This window comes from Chelonoidis abingdonii, chromosome 13 (genome assembly GCF_003597395.2).
Source record: "Chelonoidis abingdonii isolate Lonesome George chromosome 13, CheloAbing_2.0, whole genome shotgun sequence".
Lineage (NCBI taxonomy): Eukaryota > Metazoa > Chordata > Testudines > Testudinidae > Chelonoidis > Chelonoidis abingdonii.
This window is the reverse complement of record NC_133781.1, coordinates 6,777,640-6,789,102: the sequence shown is the minus strand read 5'-3', so window position 1 is coordinate 6,789,102 and position 11,463 is coordinate 6,777,640. Positions and strand designations below refer to the sequence as shown.

Genomic DNA, 11,463 nt, shown 5'->3' with positions numbered 1-11,463 from the left:
CTCTTTTGGTCAGAACCCTTCCCCATGAGTCCAATGGTTGCCTTACCTGTGCATTTCCATAGTTTAACATGTTTAGATTTATTTTAATTTAATCTTAACTATGGATTTCTGAATGTAGATTTTTCATGAATAACTAATTGAGAAAAGGTGTATTGGATCCTTGATCCCTGATTTTCTCTTGTTTTCCATTTTTGGTGGGAGGCATGTTGCACTCCCACCCCAGGGGCCAGCTCCCCTCTTGTGCTAGACGAGAAAGCTGCTTGCAAGGTCCCTTCTGGTGCCCCGTGCCCCCTGGCCTCAATGGAAGCCAAGCATGAAGCCCTCCTGCCTGCAGGGGAGGTGAGATGTGGTAGGATGAGGGAGCAGGCAGGGAGGATTCTCTTGTTCTTTCATCAGCTGTTGATTCTCCACTGCCTATTTGTAATGGCAGACTCTGTTACACAAGCCTTGGCCCTCTATGACTCAGCCCTAGCCTAGGCCTGGCCAGCATTAGCTGCACCTCGAGTAGGGCTTAGCCATCTGCCTGGGGTTTCCATGCTGGCCATGTATGAAGGGACTCCAGGAAGTCAAAGAGGACTGTAGAGAGCTGGCAGGACTCCCTAAGCTCTGTCACTGCAGGTATCATTCAGGATGTGCTGCCTATGTTTGGCTCCATATCCAGGGAACCAGCATTTGATCACATAATTGAAGACTAGTTCAGATCTAGAGGGGAGTGTTCTCTAGTGGTTACCAAGCCTTGTGTCTCTGCCCCCCCAAGCCTCTATCTGCTCCCTTCTGCTCCTATCCCCCTTTCAGTCCCTGCCTCTTCCCCTCCCCTGCTGCTATCTCCACCTAGCTCCCCCCACCCAATTCCTCCTGCTCTCTCCCCTCTTCTCCTGCCTGTCCCTAGCTCCTGTCCAAGTTACCCTGCTCTGGTCCTATCCTATCCCGCCCCCAGCTCTTGCGTGTCTCTCCCATGTGTGCCCTTTCCCCCTCTCATCTGTTCTCCTCCGTCCACATCCCCTATCCACCCCTGCCAGGTTTGTATCTCTCCCTCTCCCTGCATCTCTTCCCACCCACCCCAGAACTCCTTCACCCCTCTACATTCCAGCCAGCCTGCTCCTCCTCCATGCTGCCTGGGCTCCAGAAGGTTTAGCATTCAGAGCACAGAAGCATAATCACCCTGCTCTCAGCTCTGGTGTCTGGCCCCACAGTGGCTCCAGCAGCTGGAACCAGCAATTGGAGGGAAAATCCTGCTCAGTCCCTGCTTCCCTAGGTTGGTGTATGCACAGCTGCTTAGTGGGATGGCTCATTTGCAGTTCAGGTGGCATGTAGGAGATGGGAGGGGATTCAGCATACACAGTCCATAGGGTTACCACATACCCAAACAAGTACACTGCCGGGCAGGGGGGCGGGGGAGGGTGGAATCTGGGGAGGTACACTTGGGGGTGCTGTAAGAGGTACTTGTGGTGGGGTACTCACTGGAGGTGGGGGGCAGTGTTGCTCCCCATTGTGGTGGCAGGGTGGCTGGTGGAAGCTCAGGATTCAGCAACAGCCATCAATCAGCACATTCCTGTGCCCACCTCCCCAGGGCTGGGTTCCAGGGCCTGGTTGGGCGGGATCTGGCAGCTGTGGCTGCAAGGGAATGGACCAATCAACTGTGGATGCAGGGATGGGACCTATCAGGAAGTGGACCAATCCGGGCTTTTTCTGCTCTGCAAAAATGCTAGTCATTATTTGAAATATCTGCCTCAACAGAGGACTATGATTGCCAACTCTCCTGGTTTCGCTAGGAGTCTCCCGGAATCGGGCTCTATCTCCCAGAGGCTACTGAAACCAAACTGGGAAATTTTAGGTGCTAAAAGTCTGGAAGCGCAGCAAGGCTAAGGCAGGCTCCCTGCCTGACCTAGACCCACGCCACTCCTGGAAGTGGCCAGCACATCCCTGGGGCTGGAAGGGTGGGTGGAGGGTCTATGTGCTGCCCCAAGCGTGACTCCACAGCTCCCATTGGCCAGGAACTGCAGCCAATGGGAGCTGCGGGGGTGGTGCCTACGGGCAGGGGCAGCGCGCAGAACACCCTGTCTCCCCCCAGGGGCCATAGGGATTTGCTGGCCACTTCCGAGAGTGGCACAGGTCCAGGGAAGGCAGGGAACCTGCCTTAGTCCTGCTGCACTGCTGCCCGGGAGCCGCCTGAGGTAAGCACCTCCTGGACGGAGCCCACACCCCTCACCCACTACTGCAGTCCTGCCCCAGATCTGAGCCCTCTACTGCACCCAAACTCCCTCCCAAAGCCTGCACCCCACAGAGCACAAAACTAGTTGCCTTGCCAGAAATCTACCCAAAGTAGAGGGTTCATGAATGACACTGGGAACATCCAATGCTAACTCCAGAAAGTATTTTTGTCCTGGGTAAATGTACTGTGTAGAATGACGAAAGAAATGGCATGTCCCATTGGATCTGTGTGTCTGTGAAAGGCAGGCCATTTAGTGTATGCACTAACAGATTCTAGGATTTGTCTTTAACCTGGACCTGGAGCAGGTATGGAATTTCTCATTAATGCTGGCTATTTTTCCTATTAGATGATGGCTTTCAAGCTGTTTAAAACAGGAAGTGATAGAAATGTATCTTCTCTGGTAACAGGTGAACTGAGAAGGTCAGCTAGAGGAAAAGGAAAGCATATTGTTCCAGCTATCCAGAAGCAAGCATGCACTTACTCAGCAACCAGAGGAACTGAAGAGGCAGCTAGAGGAAGAGACCAAGGTATTAATAACTGTTGAGTGGATGCTAAACGCTAAGGAAATATTGGACCTGATTTTATTAAGAAAACATTTTATATTCTACATTTGAAACAGCATTGAATCTAAATCTTCATCTTTTAAATGCAGCATTGATGCATTGTAAGCATTGAAGCCTAAATCTTAATACCATATATTGTCATTCTGGAGAGATATACACAGTAAAGAATAGAATGTTCATAGTTTAACAGGAGTCCTGTCTAATTCTAGAAGGTCTCTGATGGTGACCCACTAAAATTAATTTCACTTGTAGGTAACTTGTCCCCTGGATCTTAGTCTTAAAATTGTTGATCTGTAACCTCCCAGTGTCGAGCATTTCCAGTCAGGGAGATATACAGCCCACAATACGGAGCATTCATCTTTGTCTTCTCCTAGTGATCAGTCCACATAAGAGATTCATGAGTCAGCAATAGGTATGGCAGTGGCTCTCAACCTTTCCAGCCTACTGTACCCCTTTCAGGGGTCTGATTTGTCTTGTATACCCCCACATTACATGTCACTTAAAAACTACATGTCTATAAATTCATAGATTCATAGGACTGGAAGGGACCTCAAGAGGTCATCGAGTCCAGTCCCCTGCCCTCATGGCAGGGCCAAATACTGTCTAGACCATCCCTGATAGACATTTATCTAACCTACTCTTAAATATCTCCAGAGATGGAGATTCCACAACCTCCCTAGGCAATTTATTCCAGTGTTTAACTACCCTGACAGTTAGGAACTTTTTCCTAATGTCCAACCTAAATCTCCCTTGCTGCAGTTTAAGCCCATTGCTTCTTGTTCTATCATTAGAGGCTAAGGTGAACAAGTTTTCTCCCTCCTCCTGATGACACCCTTTTAGATACCTGAAAACTGCTATCATGTCCCCTCTCAGTCTTCTCTTTTCCAAACTAAATAAACCCAATTCTTTCAGCCTTCCTTCATAGGTCATGTTCTCAAGACCTTTAATCATTCTTGTTGCTCTTCTCTGGATCCTCTCCATATCTTTCTTAAAATGTGGTGCCCAGAACTGGACACAATACTCCAGTTGAGGCCTAAGCGGCGCAGAGTAGAGTGGAAAAATGACTTCTCGTTTCTTGTTTACAACACACCTGTTAATGCATCCCAGAATCATGTTTGCTTTTTTTGCAACAGTATCCCACACTGTTGACTCATATTTAGCTTGTGGTCCACTATGACCCCTAGATCTCTTTCTGCCATACCATACTCCTTCAGACATAAAATAAAAAAGTGTCACAGCACATTATTACTGAAAAATTGCTTCTTTCTCATTTTTACCATGTAATTGTAAAATAAATCAATTGGAATATAAATATTGTGCTTACATGTAAGTGTATAGTATGCAGAGGAGTATAAACATGTCATTGTATGAAATTTTAGTTTGTACTGACTTCGCTAGTGATTTTCATGTAACGTTGTAAAACTAGGCAAATATCTAGATGAGTTGATGTACCCCTGGAAGACCGCTGTGTATCCTCAAGAGTACATGTACCCTTGGTTGAGAACCACTGAGCTAGGGGACTTAGTCTTTTGCTGAAGCACTAGAGGCACATGCTTTGAGTGTGGGAGGATCTGGGTTCATTCACTGTCCATGGCCCAAGTGCAGTCAGTTACAAGTTGATAGTATTTTGTTCAATTTGTAGGCTAAGAATGCACTGGCCCACGCCTTGCAGTCTGCTTGCCATGACTGCGACTTGCTCCGGGAGCAATATAAGGAGGAGCAGGAAGCCAAGGGTGAGCTGCAACATGCCCTGCAACAGGGAAGTTGCCCAGTGGAGAATCAAATACGAGACAGATGCCATTCGGCGTACAGAGGAATTCGAAGAGGCCACATGTGTGCTGGGGTGGCGGGAGGGCTGGAATTGTCCAAATTTTCTCTAGTATCTATTGGACTAAATATAGAGCCTCTTATTGTAAGACACTGCATCATTTCACCTGAGATTTCATGAATCTTCTGTAGTTCAAATAACTTAATCATTTATTGTAATGGGAACAACAATGCATTTGACATTGAATCAATTTATTAACTGCACAGACCAAGCAATATCACATACAGTTAGGACCAAATTTCTAGTGTGTTTTATTTTCACAATGACTGCCCTGAAAAGAACAATGACACTGGAATAGCACAGAGACTTCCTTAATTCTGCCTGGTCTCAGGACAACTGTTTAGTAAGTTTAGAAAACAAATTAAACTTGTAAATATATAAGAATAGCAGTTCCACTAGCTATCAAAGCTATTACAAAGACTATCAGTCCTCATGTTTTAGGTCATAATTTCTTCACTAGATATACTCAGAATGAAATTTGCACCTGCGTTATAATATTGCACAAGCAAGTGCATTGTGAGGCTTTTACACTTCTCTTCACTCTTACTGGGTCACCGTCAGGAGCTGTCTAATTCTAGAAGGTCTCTGACTTTGGCTGCTATTGGAGAAAGAATACCAGATTAATCATTGGGCTTCCCTGGTGCTTCAGTTTCTTGTGAAGACATGCATCCAGATGTAAAGATTTAGAAGCAGGGTAAAGTGTTAGAAGAGCATGTACTTAAATACATAAGTTGATTATTATTTACTTTCTTTAAGGAAAAAAGTTGCTCAGTGCCTGCAAGAAGCTGAGGAACAAGCTGAAGCTGTGAATTCTAAATGTGCTTCACTGGAAAAGACTAAGCAGAGGTTCCAAGACGAAGTGGAGAACCTGGTGATTGATGTTGAGAGAGAAAATTCACTGGCAGCTGCTCTTGACGAGAAACAGAGGATTTTTGACAAGGTGCCATATGAGATTTGAGATGAGCAATGGTACCTTTTAAACTTGTCAAGGGCCCAAATCTACAGACCTCACCCAAGAAAAAATTGGGGCTGTAGAAGAGCCTAATCATCTGTAGATCCTTCAGAAGGTGGCCATGTAGTAAAATGGGTTTCAGATGATATGGAGACATGAACAAAGTAAACAACAGTTTTAAACACTGGTAGTTAATCAACCATCTTGATGTCTTTCAGGTTCTGGCTGAGTGGAAGGCAAAGTATGAGGAGAGCCAGTCTGAGCTGGAAGCTTCCTTAAAGGAATCACAGTCACTAAGCACAGAACTTTTCAAAATGAAATATGCCTATGAGGAAACCTTGGATCAACTTGAAACAATCAAACGAGAAACCAAGAATTTACAGTAAGTGGTTGTCTTTGGGCGGCTTGTTTCCTTTTCATATTCCTGTTAGAACAATGATAATGAACAATACATAAGAGACATTCAGTATAATAATTTGCACTTCTGATGCCATTTGTGGCCAAGGATCTCAGAGCCCTTACAAAGCCCCATTTTAACACAGAGAAGTTAAAGTGACTCTCCCAAGGTCAAAGAGCAAGTCTGGACAGAATCAGGAAAATAAAGCAGAAACCCTGGCTCTCAGTTATATGCTTTAGTGCCAGATTTTCAAAGAGAGTTAGGCACATAGGCGTTTTTGAAAATCCTATTAAGTTCTGTATTGTTTGTTCTGTATTGTTAGGCACCCAAATACCTTTGAAAATCTGGCTCTTAGCCATAAGACCTACTGTAGCCAGGATACAGTGCCATGGAAGCCTAGAAATACTGAGATTTTTACTGTCCAGTCCATATCCCCAAAATGTCTACATGCCCACTGGCCCATCAGGTATCTTGCTGCGGTGCCAGAAATCCTGGCAATAGAAAGCAGTACTCAAGAATCTGACCTGATGTCACTAGCAACTCAGCTTTTTGAAAGTTGCAGAAGTGATGCTAACAAATATTAAGAAGTACAATGTTGTCAAACTAGTGGGATAAACAGACACCATCATTAAAATTCCCTCCAGCGTGTGGATAGGACAGGAGCTATCTAAAGCTTCACTGAGGCATTTGTCCTAACTCTTTTGATGTCCCTAGTCTGTATTAGCTGTACATTCTGCAGCTTTATCTATTTTATTTTCCCATGTGTATCTGTATAAGGGATACACAGTCACTCAGTCACTCCAGCTACATTTTAGAACTTCTCACTTTTCTCTGGCTCCTTTTCACTTTATGCCATTTGTGGTGTTTATTTCATAGTGGAAATAGCTGACTTTACTGAGGAAATTGCAGAAAATGGCAAAACCATCCATGAGCTTGAAAAGGCCAAAAAACAGATTGAGATAAAAAATCTGATATGCAGATGACTTTGGAAAAGGCAGAGGTGAGTTCATTTGAAATATCCGAGGAAGAGAGGAATATTCTGTGCAGGGTTCTGGACTTGCACAGAGCATTTATGTGACTGACCATTGCTAGTGCCACCTAATCAGATCACTGGGAGAATGGACCCCAAAGAATATTGTTTTTCTGAAATTTAATTTTTGCATTATTACCCACTCTCCTAAAGGCAACTCTTGAGCATGAAGAGGCCAAAATTCTTCGAGTTCAGTTTGAACTGACCCAAGTGAAATCAGAAATTGATTGATTTCTTCATCTTTCTCAATGATCTATCAGTTAAAGAGGAACCATGGAAACCATGCAGAGTGCTCTAGATGCAGAAATACAGAGCAGAAACAAAGCCTTGAGGATAAAGCAGAAGATGGAAGGGGATCTGAATGAAATGGAGATCCAGCTGAGCCATGCTAGTCCCCAGGCTGCAGAGGCACAGAAGCACTTGCAGAACATCCAAGAAGTGCTCAAGGTCTTTGATTTAACTCTCCAACTGATACTTTTTTATGAATCATACAAACAGTAGCCAGGATGCTCAGTAACAAAATCAACTCTTCTTTATATGTAGGACATGCAACTGCACTTGGATGATGCTCTCCGAGGCCAAGACGACCTGAAGGAGCAGGTGGCCATGGCTGAGCGCAGAGCTAACTTGATTCAGGGTGAAACTGAGGAGCTGAGGACAGCTTTGGAACAGTCAGAGAGGAGCAGGAAAGTGGCTGAACAGGAGCTCATGGACACCACTGAGCGTGTGCTGCTCCTGCATACCCAGGTAGCTCACATTGCAGGGCTATACACATTCCTGGTTCTACAGAAACACCGAGTAATAAACAATAATAATTCCAGGATCTTTTCATATCTTTTCCCAGGACAAAGGATCAGAGACTCAAGAGCTACTTCACTCTCTCTCTCTTTTGTAGAACACCACCCTTATGAATACAAAGAAGAAGCTGGAAACCGATATTGCCCAAATCCAAAGTGAGGTGGAGGAGGCCATTTAAGAGGCAAGAAATGCTGAAGAGAAGGCAAAAAAGGCAATCACAGATGTAAATGTTTCATTTAATTTATTTCTTTTACCATTTAGCATTTCCCCTGTGTGCTGTGAGATAAAGTGTGTGGTGTCTGAGTCTAGATGAGAGATCTGTCTGCAGCCATGTATAAAGATGCAGGGGGTCACATGGGGCAGTAGGGCTGGTGTGCCAGGAATCAATGCAGCTGTTAGCAGCTTCACAGAATCATAGAAATGAAGGGCTGGTGGGGAACTCAAGAAATCATTTAATCTGTTACCCCCAATGAAAAGATTAAGTAAACCTAGGCTATACCTGACAGGTGTTTGTCTAACCTGTTCTTAAAAACCTCCAGTGACAGAGATTCCACAACCTCGCTAGGTAACCTGTTCTAGAACATACTGTCCTTATGGTTAAAAAGTTTCCCTGCTATCCAACCTGAATCTCCCTTGTGACAAACTAAGCCCATTATTTCTTTTTCTACCATCTGTGGACATGGAGAACAGCTGATCATCTCTTCTTTACAGCCTTTTATCAGTTTGAAGGCTGTCATCATGTCCTCCCTCAACCTTCTCTTCTCTAGATTAAATTCAAGACTCCCTTTCAACCTTTCCTCACAAGTCATGTTTTCTAAACCTTTCATCATTTTTGTTGCTCTCTTCTGGACTCCTTCCAATTTGCTCATATTTTTCTTAAAGTGTGGTGCCCAAAGCTGGACACAGAACTCCAGTTGAGGCCTCACTGGTGCTGAGTAGAATGGAACAATTACCTCCAATTTGTGTGACTGTGTAAGAAATAAAACCCAGATAGAGTACCTGTACTGAGCCCACAGGTTCACAGATCAATGTAAGTGTTCCTGTGTAATAAGTGCAGGGAGAGGTTACTGATGTTTTACAGAATAATACATACCACTAAGGAGCAATTTGTGTTTAGTTGAAAAAGAGAAGTTAAATCATAAATATTGTTAAAAACATAGCTAAGGCCAATGTATTAGTCTGGAAACTCATAACATCTCCAGAGGCAGTCAGTGAATGTTGCGGATACTTGGATTCAATTCATAAGGAAGAAAACTCAGAAGAAAATAAAGACAAATGCAAAGTGCTCCACTTAGGAAGGAACAATCAGTTTCACACATACAGAATTGGAAGAGACTGTCTAGGAAGGAGTATGGCAGAAAGAGATCTAGGGGTCATAGTGGACCACGAGCTAAATATGAGTCAACAGTGTGATACTGTTGCAAAAAAAGCAAACGTGATTCTGGGATGCATTAACAGGTGTGTTGTAAACAAGACACGAGAAGTCATTCTTCCGCTCTACTCTGCGCTGGTTAGGCCTCAACTGGAGTATTGTGTCCAGTTCTGGGCACCGCATTTCAAGAAAGATGTGGAGAAATTGGAGAGGGTCCAGAGAAGAGCAACAAGAATGATTAAAGGTCTTGAGAACATGACCTATGAAGGAAGGCTGAAAGAATTGGGTTTATTTAGTTTGGAAGAGAGAAGACTGAGAGGGGACATGATAGCAGTTTTCAGGTATCTAAAAGGGTGTCATCAGGAGGAGGGAGAAAACTTGTTCACCTTAGCCTCTAATGATAGAACAAGAAGCAATGGGCTTAAACTGCAGCAAGGGAGATTTAGGTTGGACATTAGGAAAAAGTTCCTAACTGTCAGGGTAGTTAAACACTGGAATAAATTGCCTAGGGAGGTTGTGGAATCTCCATCTCTGGAGATATTTAAGAGTAGGTTAGATAAATGTCTATCAGGGATGGTCTAGACAGTATTTGGCCCTGCCATGAGGGCAGGGGACTGGACTCGTTGACCTCTCGAGGTCCCTTCCAGTCCTGGAGTCTATGAATCTATGAAAGGAGGTAAAAAATTTGCACAGTTTAGAAATAATGGTCCCTTGTGACTTCACAGAATAGCAGGTGCGACAAAGTTTCTCCTCTGCTTTGGTGGGTCCTGCGCTTTTTGGCAGATTTGCTTGCCTCAGGGGTTCACGGCAGCCCTCAGTTTGGCCACTTCTGCTAGAGGCTCAGACCTGCCGTTCATTCAGCTAACTTATCGCTGGCCAGCATGAGGGAAAGGGAGAACAATCCCTATAGTCTTTGTGTCCCACCTAGTGTGTCGGGGACATGCCAGATCCCTTTCCAAATTAAACCTTTCCTTCTGGTGTTGTTCACAGACCAGGTCAATTCCTCCTATGTCCGATCGGGGATGGCGGGAACCTGGGCCCACTCTCTACACCTGGTTCCAGCCCAGGGCCCTGTGGACAGCAGCTGTCTACAATGTCTACTGTATCAGCTGCATGTCAGCTACAACTCCCAGGGCAACTTACCATGGCCTCCCCCTAGCACCTTCTTTATCCTCAGCGCAGGATCTTCCTCCTGAAGCCTGATTATGTTTGTACTCTTCAGTCCTCCAGCAGCACACCTTCTCACTGCCTCCTCACTAACTGATGGGAGGTCTTTTTTAAATCAGGTGTCCTGATTAGTCTGCCTGCCATAATTGGTTCTAGTATGTTCGTAATTGGCTCCAAGTGTCTTAATTGGTTCTAGCAGGTTCCTGATTACTCTAGTGCAGCCCCTGCTCTGGTCACTCAGGGAACAGAAAACTGCTTATCCATGGCCAGTATATCTCCCTTCTACTACTCTGCTGTACTCAACTGGCCTGGGTCTACACACAGGTTAAATGTTCAGCTAACTTTTTCACTTTGTATTGTGCACCTAACAATGGCCATCACATTCCCCCAGAACTAGTTGCCTTGCACAGCTTACGGAATACACCCTGTCCGTATGCAGCTAGCATCACCTCCTTAGGCAGCTAATATACCTGTTCAGCTAAGCTCTGCTGGTGAAGCTCCTAAGCAGCTAGCCCTTGTTCTGAAGTTAGTGGGCGTGTGGAGCTTAGGTGTGCAATTATTGACCTAGCACTTGTGTGAGGCACAACCATTCCTACACGTACAGCTCAGAACTTCATGGAATTTTGCATTGTACTTTGTAACTTTAGAGTCAGTTCTTTTCAAGTGTAGCTGTACTGCTCACTAGGGCCCATTATGATATATTCCCTGAATTTCCCTGGGGATAGTCTGAGCTTTGGAGACCAAAATGCTAGGCTGTCCATACGCTAGTTTTTTTTTAAATAACATTTATATTGTTTTAAATCTTTTCCGCAACCTCAAAGGTAACCACAAAAGTTGTTCATGTCTCTGCATGAACAATGTATGCACATATACAGTACACACACATATTGACATATTCGAGACACCTGTGAGTGGAGTCCATCTGATTGTGCAAATGCCTTGCTTCCATTATCGGGACTGTAGCATCCCCGCTCTATCCCATTGCAGGTGGGATAATAATAAGCATTCAGCAAGCAGCTAATAGGCCATGTCTACACTACGGGATAATATCGAATTAGCTAAAATCGGTTTTATAAAACTGATATTATAAATTTGATTTCATGCGGCCACACTAGGCACAGTAATTCGGCGTTGTGCGTCCATG

General features: G+C 44.6%; 1 pseudogene; it reads left to right on the top strand.

Annotated features, from left to right (window-relative positions):
- Positions 1–300: 300 nt before the first annotated feature.
- The window catches only part of LOC116838591 (uncharacterized), a 44,687-nt pseudogene continuing 33,524 nt past the window's right edge, over positions 301–11,463 (top strand).